Source organism: Pieris rapae, chromosome 3 (assembly GCF_905147795.1).
Source record: "Pieris rapae chromosome 3, ilPieRapa1.1, whole genome shotgun sequence".
Taxonomy (NCBI): Eukaryota; Metazoa; Arthropoda; class Insecta; order Lepidoptera; family Pieridae; genus Pieris; species Pieris rapae.
In genome coordinates this window covers 5,916,063-5,931,060 of record NC_059511.1, presented here as the reverse complement: position 1 = coordinate 5,931,060, position 14,998 = coordinate 5,916,063, and the positions used below count along the sequence as shown (strand labels likewise).

General features: G+C 31.9%; 1 protein-coding gene across 1 annotated transcript in view; it reads left to right on the top strand.

The window, feature by feature from the left end:
• Positions 1-14,998, top strand: part of LOC110993259 (protein couch potato) — a 131,311-nt gene that overhangs the window by 48,069 nt on the left and 68,244 nt on the right. The gene's annotated exons all lie outside the window — the stretch shown is intronic.

Below are 14,998 nucleotides of genomic sequence, written 5' to 3'. Positions count from 1 at the left end.
GCCCGTGTTTTCATTATAGAAGTTTAAAAGGAATTAGAATTTTCATGTTCAACGTTATACCAATTGGCAATATCGGAAATTGAATAAAGAACAAAGTGCCGTGCCGTTCGGAAATTAGCTGGAAGTGTTCGAATTTGGAACGGAGAACTCGTGATCATGACCGGAATTGCGTCAGACGAAGTTTCTCTGAAGTTGGTGTAAACTGCACTGGCGATGTTTAGGTTTAATCTTAGACCGTCGGCAGGTGCCTTACTACGTCGATGCATCAGCCTTGATATTATAAATGCAGAGTGCTTTGGAAGATAAACAATTTATAGAGACGACAACATTTTATCGTATTTCATGAACATTAATAGTTTTCAGAAATTCCCTGTTCCCTTTGGTCTTTCACTGTTTAAATACTTTTTACTTCTATGCTAAACAGTTATTATATATAATATAATAAAGTAAAAGTAGTCATTATATTAATAATGTCTGTAAAACTACTAAACTATTTAAGCAACTTCCTTGAAAGGCCAGAGAATCGTAAACAAAAAAAAATAATATGTACTTCTTTAATTCCTTATATGGTGCCTTTATGAAATGGATAGACATATTCAAGAATTTAAACTTATTATAACCAGACAAAAATATATTCTTTCAAGACATCATTCGTTTCCAAACACTAACATAAAATATGCAAGCGCTTCCATATATCTGAATCCTGCATGAAAATGATGTTGATGAAGCGATCCGTAAATGCTCCAAAGTAAACAAAAGATTGTTTATTTATTGTTTGTGTTTATAGAACAAAGTTTAAACGCATACGGCCAGGTAAAGGTGAAATTATTCCACGTGTTTTGTAGGTAAGATATTCATCAAACAAAATTGTTATAATAAAAACGATACCATTTTATAAATTCTATAAATCTTTTATTGGTTGAAACTGAGAGGATTTGAAAATACTCTGTAAGTGTAATTAAGCAATTAATTCCCCAAACGAGGTCTCATAATTTACTGTCTATTTCCGTCTACTCGCGACATTTCACAAGGAAAGTGGGCTATGAGAAACGTTCTATACAGTATAAGTAGGATTATTAACTAGATGGTATTCGCTATTTTTCTATATACATAAAGAGTAAAAAGTACTAAATTCATGCATATCTATTTACTTTAATGCTGTTCCTTATCTTTTATCTATCTTTTATATATATCTAATAATAATCAGCATGTTGAGATTTTATATATATTTTTTTATAGAACAGGAGGCAAACGGGCAGGAGGCTCACCTGATGTTAAGTGATACCGCCGCCCATGGACACTCTCTATGCTGGAGGGCTATGATATTATATGATTATATAAAATATTTTATTTATATAATCGTATAATTATGTTATCGTTACAGACTGAGAAGACATAGATCTTTAGCACTATATCAAGAGCAATTTCAGACGATCCTGGAACTAACAGTATACTGTAAACAATATTCTTCCATAATCGTATCCAAATAGAGGGAGATTTAGAAAATATATCATAGAACCGTTTTTCGTACGCCATGAGATCCGGATTACCCTCCATAACGTCTTGATGTTGCCATCTGCCGCACGAAACGACTCAGGGCAGATGTTCTTTATATTTTTTATCCGCGACCGTGTGATATGCGAATTATAGATCGTTTTTGCGGCGAACTTGAAATATTTTCTGGTTTAGTGAAAAAATATATGTATCTAAATATCGTTGAAGGGATTTAGACATGGCATGCGTTTTGCAATATTGAAATTTTGATTGAAGTTGATCATGTTTGCAACAATTGTAGCCTTACACATTTATAATAAAAAGACAACAACACAAGAAACAGATAATGTACGAATTAAATATCCCCACCTAGCGCTTAATATTGCACCGTGACTAATTATAAAATTTAATTATTTATTATTATAATCAAATTGAACTTTCAATTAAAAGTTTCATATCCTCCCGTAAGAAATAATATTAAAAATAAAGAACCTACAAAAATTACTGCTATAGTACTTGTTTGACGACCGCTTCCAAACTGCCTCGGTTACGTGTGAACTAGTAGAACGGGTAGTTTAAATCTTACGGATCGGTAACATCAGAATATAAGTGCTGTCGTACGCGTACTTAACATAATTGCACTGAATGATTTATTGAAGAGTTGTGTAATAAGATATGTAATACCGGTAATGCAGTCTGAATTCCGCATACGACATTAGATGCGACATGGGGTCAACGACGGTATGAAAATAAACCACTTTGTCCACGTCGCGGTACGCGTCTTCGTTATTTTTGTCATTTTATCGTGAAGAACTTGGTCAGAATATGATGATTCTGAATACATATATGTATCTGAAATGTGTATAAAAGATGAACAAAACAGCCTCAACATTTAGAATTCAGAGCAAAATTTGTGATAAAACATGCGGTGTACGGAAATAAAAACTCCCAATCATTCCGAAAATATTTATATCCGATGTTGCACATGTTTCGCTTGTGCTAAGTATGTCTGTATGGATAGCACTTATTTTCATCCGGACACATTTCGGCGACATGATAGCGACAAGTTTTATGACGAAAATCATAAAATCGTGTCGCACTCCTACTTTATAATATTTCAAGTTTATATTCGCGTATTTTTACTGTTATTTAGTTTCTGTATAAAGTTTTTCACGACTGAATAGCTTTGAAAATTAATTGAATTTTAAGCTTTTAATAGTTTATATGATGTTCGTATAATTTTGAAATTCTAAGCCCTTGAATGTATCGTTAAAATTCTTTCTTAAATTGAATTAATTTGACTAATACTACAATATAAATGTAACAAAGTTGAACTATTTAAATTGATTCAGTAAATTTGGACATTGTCCAACTAGAACTGGATTCAGGTGTGAAAAGCGTTTATTATGTATCAAAATAAAAAGTCGTTATTTATGAAACATGGTCATTACATAGCACATAACTTTATGTATTATTATAGCAATATTTTTCAAATATGTCTCATTATATACTTTATATCTATTCGCATTTCGAATTCCTAAATAATAAAAGCCATCAACACATAGAGAGTTATTTCTCAAATAAATAACGTTTTGTTAATAATGTTATCAGTTTCTGTCTTCTAAGCGAGTTTATTTATTACGAAAATATTTCGATGAAAATACCAATTTCATTTTAGAACAAGGACGTTAGCAACAGTACATTTAATAATAACATTAGTATATTTTTATTTAAAACCTATGTATATATAAAAAGCATCTGATTTTGACGTCTGAGGTTACTAAAATCAAAAAACAAAAATCTTCATAGATCCGATAAACTAACACCTTTCACTGCTCTATAATTCCTGAAATCATTTAATTAATAGATATTTTTTTTAAAATAATTAATGTCCTTACACTTTGCGTATCACGTACTTACGTGTTATTAATAGTATAAATCACAGTAAATGATCGCATCTAATAAGCTCGGTTAAAAAATAATCTAAGTCTGGCTTATTTGATTTCTTTGTATAAATACAGCTATAGCAACCTTTATACACTGAGGGTTTAAACTAGCAAAAGCAAAAGAGAATATAAAGAGAAACGTAAAGAGCATACAGCCATTGAAATGAACGCTGCTGAGTCTTTCGAACAACAGCTGGTTGGAATGAGCGACCGCATTCTCATTTGTTGAAAAATGTCGACATTAACAGGTTAATCGCGTTAATACATTATTTTATAGTGTATTTATTTATAACTTTACAATCGTATTTCTCTAATAAAACCTTTGTGTTAAAGAAGAAAACGAAATACCTGCCAACTGAACCTCGGAGATGGAAAGCGGTATTTTAAGAAAAAGCACAGCCATAAGACCCCTACAGGAGCCAAATCAATGCATAGTTAAACTTGGTCCTGAAATTAATAAGAGTTGCAACATTCATTTATTGGTTTTTTACCGCTAAGTGGCTCCAACTGCCAAAGACTGCAAATAAATATTTGTCCACAGCATACAAAAATATTAAGCGTTAAACAGATGCGTCAACAACATTTATGTGATTTACACTCATTATAAATGCAAAGCCGTTTGCAAACATGTACACAATCAATCTGGTGCTTGAACAGCATAATTATGATTAATGAAAACATTACATATTACACAATTACATTGCCATAAATTGTAATATCCAAATATTTATGAAATGTACTATCAATAATTACATGGCAAAATAAGACCATTTTAACACATATTGCAAGCTCTGTTTCAAAGTGTATTAAAAGTATACCAAAACGATGTTAACTTTTTTCGATCTAAATTCACCATTGCAATGTATCGTTTTAAGAAGCTAGATTGTAAATCATAAATCACACAATTCTGTTTGTCAGTTACGCCACTGTTTTCCGAATAATTACAAGAATTATCAGGCAAATAAGTAACCAGGGTCCCAGACCATTGTTGGTGGCACAATGTGTTTCCGGCAGTAGCCATTGCCAGTTCTCACGTGTGTCCAAATCAAAAGTTGTATTCATAAAGTACGTTGTATCTACTGTATTCGTTGGTTCATGCTGTTGTTTGTAAACGTTGCTCTGCAATCAAGCTAGTGGTGTTCCCTTTTTGTTTTTTCTATCGTCAATATAAATAAAATAATAATAATGTAACAAAGTCTGAAGTGAAAACTAGGAGTGTCACTCGAACGAGAACGTACTTGCATATATTTTTATTTACTTACAAAACAAATTTGTTCTTTAAACCTGAAACATTTTTTTTAAATTTAAATTGATCTTACAAAGTATAACCGTGGGAAACTAGACTAATTCCTATTGTTTGGTCTATCGCTGTCATGACTTAAAAGAACCTTGTACACTAATACAAGGTTATTCGTAAATATATAATAGTTCCAGAAAACACTGCTTTGATAAGGATAAATTTCATAAATTGTAAGTTATATTATAGCCGTGGACTAAATACAGTAATTGAATTCAGTAATTATTTCAAGAAAAACCTGACGAATGGAGACGATCTTCATTTGTTTATCGATACGTTTTTTAATATATTGGTTAAGCTAAAAAAAATTAATTAAATAGTGTGACACAATTGAACATACAATTTCAGTTAAAAGAAACAATTTCGTTCTACCGTGTCTGCACACATCACTACTCAGCTGTAACTTCTCACGGCCCGTTTCTAATGAGCTGTGTTGTGTTGGGTAATGGAGCAAAAGCCTTTAAAAAATACTCCATTCAGAGCACCGTATAGACAAACCTTTATTTTCATTACTCTAACAGCACACGCTATTTTCCCTACGTTATTCACTTGCCCGCGTTGTAATGTTTTCAAACTATTAAACACGTTTTCGCTTCTAATTTTAATAGAATGTCCAAGGTCTTCAATTTCGCTGTTGAGGCAAGAAAAGAGTTCAACGACCTAGCTATTGTTTCCGTGCTTACATATATTTTAATTAAAAAATGTTTGGTTGTATAGACGAAGGGATATTTCAAATACTGACAATTTATTTCTTGCATTTGATCAAAGCATCATTTATTCTAATAATTTTAATATGTGTATAGAAAAATAATAACTATCTTACCACATCAAAGTATCGTAGATCTAAAGTTTGTAATTAGCAGTGTAAGCGGAAGCAGACGCGTCGCGGCCATGGCAAATATTCCCATTGCGAAATAAAGCAAAACAGCTCGTCCTTTGTTTGTCGCCGCGTGTTTACTGTTCCTTATCCACTATCTCCTGAACTAGAACTCTGCGGTGCAATGACCTTTGCCCCTACCACAGTACCTATATCACCTGTTCGTGTACTTGAACCCTTGTTTTCAAAATGATGCCTGTCTGACAGATACAAGTAAGTTGGGTAATAGCGGACGATGAAAAATTAATATTTTAATGATATTGGATCTTAAAGCAATAAAATAATTTATACTATCAATTCACCAGTTAATATCAGACATATATTCCACTTTTGGATGATTTTATACAAAATATAAACGCTTTGAATATACTGTTTTCGGTAAAAAAATCAGGCACGTTAATTCCCGTAAATGAAAATACTTGGTTCACACTTTGAATAAACAGTATCGCGCTTAGGTCAAGCTAAGCTTAATGTATTTTTAACTCACTCTAATTTGAATATTAATAATGCTTTTGTTCACCAGATGTGAACAAAAGCATTATTAATATTCAAATTAGTTCAGATGTGATTATTTCTGAACTTACGTAAATATTCTAGCATTCTGATTTCAAATGTATATGCAGTTCAAGTTGACGTCAAATTGAGATGATTTTAATTTAAATATCTGTTTAATTATACTCTGTCATTCGTCAATTATTTCATGTATGTTCCTGGGGTGATGTTATCTGCAATAAATTATGAACAAAAAGATTGAACCTAACGTTCAGTTACTATGCGGAAACAGACGTAATAAGAAAAGAACAACGATAAAATAAAAAACAATTTCATTGTCTTTATTTCTAAGAAACATTATTTTAAGTTGTATAGTAGGAGACATAACTGTTTCGTACATGCGTGGTTACAACAAAATATTATAAAACATCACTTAGCGATAATGATATTTTCCTATTTTAATGAACTTTGCAATTTTCTAGAAGGGATCTTTAACGTGTGCCAGTATAAATAAATGGGCGCTCAAAATGGGAACATTACTAAAATGATTTCTTAAATTTTCACTTTATTATTACGGCCATTGTAAATTCAAACGAGCTGGGACTAAAGTACCGTGACGATACTAGAACAAAGAATAAGACAGATAATTTTAGAAAGTACCTTGAGTTGTCAAACTCGTTATAGTCAATTGCTTTTTTATAGTTCACGGTGAAATTGTATCAAGTGTTTATTATACAATTTTCGAGTTCATTTTTTTCTCGCAATATTTTAATAACTTAGATAAGAAACACATACAAGACGATACATTGAGGTTTTGGTATAATATGGGGATTGTTTCATACTTAGACTTCTGTGAACGAGAATTAATTCCTGTACGTCAAATACGTACCTACTTATTAAAAAAACGTTTATGTACGTGCATGCAGTAAGCATAAATGTAGAAAAAAATTAAAACGTCTGTAAAAGATTAACTGGCAAACACAGATTTCTTATAAACTACAAATACATGATTTAAACAGCGAGAAATAATAATTATTGTAATATTTGGGAGTAGATATCTCTGTGAGACTGTAAGAGAAGTAGGATTTTCAAATTCATGGAAAATTTTACTAACTATTTAACCCTAGGAGCGTGCCATCAGCTCATCAAGCAAGCAACATCAGCCATATTATAGACAATTAAATAGTATAGTTATTACAGTAATGCTAGGAATCTTAATTTGTAGGAACCATAATATACATTCAATACATGTATGCAATGAATGTTGAATATTAATTTTACATCTACGTACAATTATATTATCCCTTAAAAGTATGTTTTCTAATAACATAATAATAACACTGTTTAGGAGAGGATGATCACCTACTTGCCGATTAGATTAAAAAATTATCAGGTCCAGACCTACAGATGTTGTAGTGTCACTGAATTTTTTTAAAGGATGCACTGTTTTATTGTATTATTTTCTTATTTGGGTCTAGCCAGTGTTGTGTTTAGACCGCATCGTACTTAGCTTCAGGTGGGATTATGGCCAAACGTCTGTCCAGTTCTGTATAAAAAAAATACATCCGAGATAATACGTATCAAAATAAAAATGATTCGAGTCGTAGGCTCCACGGAATGTTATAAGCAATTACTTAAACCAGCCATCTCGTCATGAAAATCTCTCGGAACATAACGGTACACCATTCGGCCCGCGTCAGCAATGCTCTTCTACAGTAATTTGCTCTAATACTCTACCCCAACCCAATTTTCACACAAAACCCCACAAGGCATTGTAATCCTTCCGTCTATAGAGCCAAAGGCGACAATCGGACGTGACAGTTTCGTTAATGCTGCTTAATTTATGCGGTCGATAGTACTTGGATAGCTATAAGTCAAATCAGAGTCTGAATGATGAGGTTTTAGTTGAACTGTGCTTGAGAAGCTTCTACAAACTGTAATTTCAATTTATACTTCGACTCTATTTGTTTTAGCCAATCGGCACATGATTGATTAAAAAGTTAGTGGACTGTCTCATGTTTAGTAACCGAAAAGTTTATTTCCTTACAACAATACCTAATACATAATTAGACAAAGAATATTCATGCCTGTTATGAATAAAACACTTCTAAGAATATCCATAGCGATAAATAACCTGTTTCATGAGCACACATACTACACACTACACACATACACTCTCACGTACATACCCTCACTTTTACTCCATCACCCCACTGATCCAATTAGGTATTACTTAGATTTTAATTATTAATAATTTTTAAGTATCTTAAATGTTGCGTGAATATCATGTATTCCATCTTTATTATAATTGTTTATGTTACATACAACTTGTGTTAGTTGCAGGAAAAAGTGTTTGAAATAAATAAATAGAGTTTCAAATTGATCTATATAAATAATAGAGTTTACCAGGTCCCTAGTTAAATTTCGTTAACGACGATGACTCGCAGCGCCATTGTTCATCTGATAATGACTGATGACTTTCTTGTGATCTCTTTGTTTGCTGGTGACAGTGACAGGATGTAATCGCCGCAGAATTTGAAGGAAAATACTATTGATTTCTTATATTATTTATATTTTGAAGTCGGGTTGCTTAAGGTAAATATGTATTTATACATGTTAAGATCTCAATTAGCTTTAAATATATAACAACTTACCTGATATAACAAAAAAGGTTAAGGTAAAAATAGATTTACCTTTGCATAATAATTTTATTGTAAGCTTAAGTTCTAGGTGTATTTAATAGTTAAGCCTTATGTTTTATGTTTAATTTTACACCTCTGGGTTTTCTGAAAGAAACGTTAAGCAGTATTTCAGACGATATTCATTTGTTTACCAAGTGCTTTAATATGCTAATATTTTATACAGAAGATGTTTGGGCATACATAGAATAATATGAAAAATATGTAAGTTGAATTACATTTTGTGTTTTGTCTGGCATTATTGCTTTTAAAAATGCTAGCTATGGGTAGATCTCGGATCAATCATTGCAAATAGGACAGAATCAAATCAACAAAATCTTTAATTAAACTTTTTCATTTTCCTTATAAAATTAAAAATTAATCGGTAACTATATATTTTAGGCGTCGGTCTCTGTCGTTTCTCAGTACAAGGCTACACGCTTGCGTACGCGAATCCGTCACGGTATGTCTAACTTTACGCTCTGTGACCTAGCTCAACGGTGATTATTAACTATTATTAATATCTGAATAGCTTTACTATGGAAGTTACCAATATTATACACGTTTGATGTACTGGATAGACTTTATTTTGAAAAATATTTCGGCATTAGAGTCCTACAGGTTTCCTAATTAACATATACTATATATTTAAAACATGTCAGTAAGGATAATGATGTATTTATTTCTGTAAATAAATAAATAAATGTTAATCCATATAAAAACTTTGATAGCGTAACCCAAGGTTTGAAAAATCTCGATAAGGCTTACGCTGCGTCTATCCATTGACAATAGAGCTAAGTGATGCACTACAGTTATATAGAAGACATTAATAGCCACAAAAAGTCCACGATACCTAATCCCTATGGGACTAGTGATACATAATTTGCCAGTCAAATGATCTGTACATTGTATTTAATACTTTATACAATTATTAATGTCCTGTGAAAAATACAAAAACCGCGCCGATGGGAACTGTTGCTTGACTATGAATCCAAAATTTAAAGCTGCAATACAATGCAGGTACTTCTACATCTTATGTAAATAAAACCTCATTTTACGTATTTTGTTCTATGATTTCTGGACTTTTAGAATATTCCTACACATGTGTACTGCATAACTGAGATGATGTATCACGTTGTAAAACTTCTACATTTATCTCTTATTTACACGGTTCTTTAATAACACCGTTAAGTGTACTTTGAACATCCCTTTGATATTCGTGGAGCCGGCTTATGATTTATTATTCAACAAGTCGACGAAATGTTCAATTTCTATCCTCGCAGCTTTGTTTTCGCGTTTCCAATGGGCTGTGCTAACTGGCGCTACTGAAACATTCATCCGCGTCTTAGAAGGTAGATCGTTTTAAGGTCGCCTTCATTTCTCAATGGGTTGACCTACATTTTTTCAATAACGTGTAACAAAGGGCGTGAAGACGAGCTACTTGTCAGTGAAGCGAGATTAGTCTGTAATAGTGCGCTGACAAAAACAGCATCAATTAACTTTTTTCGTTGGAGAATGTAGCGAGTATTTCCAATTGCTCGGGGCATCGCGTCCCGTTGGAGGGAACATCTTTAGTCGTGCGATTTGCTCCCGATACGATTGAGATCGATTCTCTTTGCTCGTTTTATACCGATTTAAATTGTATCCACGCTGCAGGCGATTAAGGCTTCCGCTCTTATACTCGGACTGTGAATGAACAAATTGGAAACAGTTCGAAAATTATTTGATTTAATATTTTCTTATTTCTCGGTAATAAATACTAGATTGAAAATAAGAAAGTGGTTTTACTACTACCATCTTCGTCATACTTTTTTAATGTAAAAACCATTAGTTATTTACGTGGTGTTACTAAGAAAACGGAAGCATGTTATCTGCAACCTTAGGGTTGTATTTTTTAACCACATTTCAATTAGCACCAAATAGAGCGATAAATTCAGGAAGCTTTCGGCACTCTGCTAAAGTGAGCGGTAAAATGACGCACGTGTGGTTAAGAAATTAGACGGGATTGACAGATGCTTTAAAAAAATTATTTTTTGAAACTTGAATTTCATGGCTATACTACTACTAGTACTATAATACAATCGGAAACCAGTAAGAATCCAGTCACGTGAGTGACATACCAAATAACTGAGAACCACTTGACAACTATCAGCTAATCTATTCTAAAATCTGATTTTGGCCAATAATAACACCATTTGTATTAATTTTACTTGATAGGTTAAGGATAATTATTGTTCAGCCACATATTTGATACTTAGATAGGTAGAATATCGGAGATGGCCATTCGATATAAACTACACACAATAAAAAACATAATTGCCACTTACGATCTATAAGACATCATTAGATATACATATATCATTAGCGACCATGCAAGTACATAAATAAAAATCTTAATTATACGTTTGATTTATCCATCAAATGCATTATCTTAGCGCTCACACAATGAACAATGTAGTTTACAATTCCTCCGGCAGATGTTTAGGAAGAATCAACAGTTAACGGCTTCGTAAAAAACGAATGTAAACAGTCACCGCTCAAGTTTTACAGTCACTCCCTTTTTTTTCAACAAATAATGCACGGTGAACTTTTCTTAATAAATCTACAGTTTTTACAAGGCATTTCAAATTGTATTAATGGAAAAGCAAAAAGGTCAATCATCAATCTATATAATACACTTTAATGATAATAGAAGAATTATATTTATAATCTGTTATAGATCCGAAAGTTACGTTTTTAAACACTCACATTGCCAGAGGCTAGCAAATATGTTGCCTGCCTTTTTCGTATGTTAATTTTGACTGTGGGTATACAAAACGTATATAAAGTATATAAATTACATATCTAATTTAGTACGTTATCAGGCCGAATATCTTCACCATACTAATCTTATAAAGAACTTTAGGAATAATTTCATTTCGGATACCCGCATTGGGTATGTTTGACAGGGCTAATTTTGTTTATTATACAAAAGTAGCAAATCTTACAAGTTATTGTCTATAGCCGCCCGGGTTCAGGAATTTATTCTGTACTGTAAATAACTTTTCAAAACGCGAACTAAATACTATTTATGAACGAAATTTCCTGCTTACAACAAAATAAGTTCAACAATATCCATCTATTTTGAAGCTCTACATGAGGACATGTATTATAAAATAAATCAGTATCCCTACAACCTTATTAGGTCTAGGGCTCAGATTTCTGTATCTGTTTCATGATATCTATCAATCTAATAGGTCTAATAGATCAGCCTCCTCTGTGTCCACGCCGTCGACATTTTGGGTCTAAGGCAATCTGTTTGCTCACGATGTTTTCCTTCACCGTTCGAGCGAATGTTAAATGCGCACATATAAATAAAGTTCATCGGTGCACGGGGATCGAATCTGAAGCCAACTTTGCTCTTAAAACATGTATTAAATGATATTATTCAAATTAATCTCATACATAAACGTTCTGGAATGCAATGATCTTGTATTCTATATGGTTTCTATATCAGCAACTATTCTTACGAAATTCTGCAACTTATTTTATTATATAAAAGACAATTTTTAAAGGTTGATTAAAGCCTCCACGTAAAGCCGATGTATCGTGAATGGCTTGAGACCCTTTTTTTCCATTTTAAAAATATATTTTTATAATAATCTCTTTTAGCCTTTATTAGCCGTATCCTATGGCGTAGATACTACTCTCTCTACTCCCCAAACACTTTATTGATTATGGTTGAGATGTGAATGTCAACCTGTTTTCGGAGAATTGTTGTGTAAAGAAGTATTTTTAGTAATATTTTTGCGCGAAATTTTGCGTATATAGTAGTTATACGCAACAAGAATTGTAGCGAAAAATATTTTGCTTTGGCATTCGTCTTGATATTTCACACATTGTATCTAATATGAATGTGATTAATATTTTCAGATTCGTATTGAAACTTTCCTCCACTTAGAGATGAAAGGACCGATGAGTGAAACACTCGCTTGGAGCCGCAAATGAAATACTTTCACTGTAATAAATCATATCATTCTGTTGCCATGTTAATCAATGGTTATTATTTAGGTTTACGCAATTGCTTCATACACATACATATAAGTTTCTTAGTTAAGGAGTTTCGTTTACCAAATCGAAAAAGTGTTTTCGTTTATTATTTGTTCGCAAAGAAAATATTTCGATCAGTCGTTAAGATGGGTGTGGTGCCCTAAATAAAGTCATATGGAGACAATAAAAGTTTCGATATTTACTAGCAGTTCGATGTAAACAGCACGATGCGAAGGTCGTCGGGTACTGAATTAATGAAGAGCTCACAGCTATTAATTGCGGTACTACGTAATGAATACACAAGATAATATCCTTAGCAAAATGCGTCATAGAACAAATTAACAATCTTCATTATTAATTATTATGAAAGCTTCTTTTTATTTTCAACATTGTCTCCAAGTAAAATGATCTGATATTTGTCACTTAAAATCCAATCAAAATTGTGAATGTTGCCATAATTTTATGCCAGTATTTGATTGAATATGTTTTGTACTTTTTGGTTGTAAAGTTACTAATTATTTTGTAGCGTGTATATTATCACATAATATCCATGATATAACATCGATTGCTTTACAATAAAATATATGAGCCAGCCCACTCAAGATATAAATCTAACAATAGCGGGCTGAAACGTTTGTAATTTGTTGATATTTGCGGGAGTGTAGCCAATTGGTTCCCATCAAACGTATCACATATGTAGATGTGATTCTATTTAATAATAGCAGTATTTCCAATAAAGAAGGAAACTTATATTAATATAGTATCAAATATTTAATTAATTAAACAAATAAAATGTTTTTAAAGAATTACGCAATTTAATAAGTATAATAGTCTAATCTTTGTATAATTCTATTGGTTTGAATGTTTTTATATAGACAATTAATACGTAATATAATTTACACCTGAAAACTAACTAACTAACGATGAATAATAATTAACAGTTTTATTAAAATTAAATAATATGTGCTTATGTTGAAATATGTGTTTTTTTTACTAAATAATTTTAAATTCTCTTGTTACAGGTAATGATGCTTTTTATTACGAAGAGCGCGTAAGTGACAACACTGAATTTATTCATTCCCAATAGGCATATACAATGGAATACTAAAACGTAACTTAAATCCCAAGACGATTACAGTCTTAAGAACAAAATGGGTTGAACGACTCATGGGAGTAGATTTTTATTTTGATATCTTTTATATATATACGATTGTTCTAAGAATTAACTGTATAGATAAGGATTTGACTTAAGTACCGGCCGCGCACTCGGGGTTCTCGAAAAAGACTTTCTTTATAATTCATGATAATTTTGACATAATAAATATAAAATATCTATACTTCATACTATCATATAAAGTCTTCAGCGGAACCGTGCGAGACGTACCAAAATTATGAAATAATATTCCGCTGACACTAAAACCGTAAATAAGTCTTGGCTTCAGACTGCCCTCTTTTATTTTATAGACAAGTAACCTTCTGTGTCTGACACATGTCATACATATTTGAGTCTAAGACATGTGAGTTTCCTTACGATGTTTGTCTTCTTCATAGGCATAGTGCTAATGGCACATGGAATAAAAGTTCCATTGGTGCACAGCCGAACCAATCCGAACTCCTCAGTGATGCTGGTCACTGCTTGACTGCTATTATTAAACGATCAAATAAAATGAAAATACAAAATGATTATAGAAAAGTAGATTATAATAATTCATAATGGCAGTATATTTTATCAACGTATAAAGACATATAAAAACGCTATATCATTTTTGTATGACTCCCTAGAGGGTTGGTTACATCCTTCGGCCCTCTATTCATTCGCCAGCGGCCCACAGCTATGTATTTTTTATTGCGCTTTCGTAACTCTCTTAGAAGTTGTCTAGCTATGTCCATGTCATAATCCCCTCGTTTATTTCACCACGGGAGACCTTATTAAAAACGGAATTACAAATTTAGAAAATAGATACTTAATTTCACGTAAGTACAACTTATGTATATATTTAGATAGTTATTTAATAATACAGTAATGTTTATATTGTTTTGTATACATTACTATTATATAATGGATTTTACAATTTGGGTAGATTGCTACACAACTTTTTCTACAGATAAAACGACTTAGTTTTAATACAGTATTTCAGTTCATGATAAATATATAATAATAAAATTATAAATTAATATAATTGAT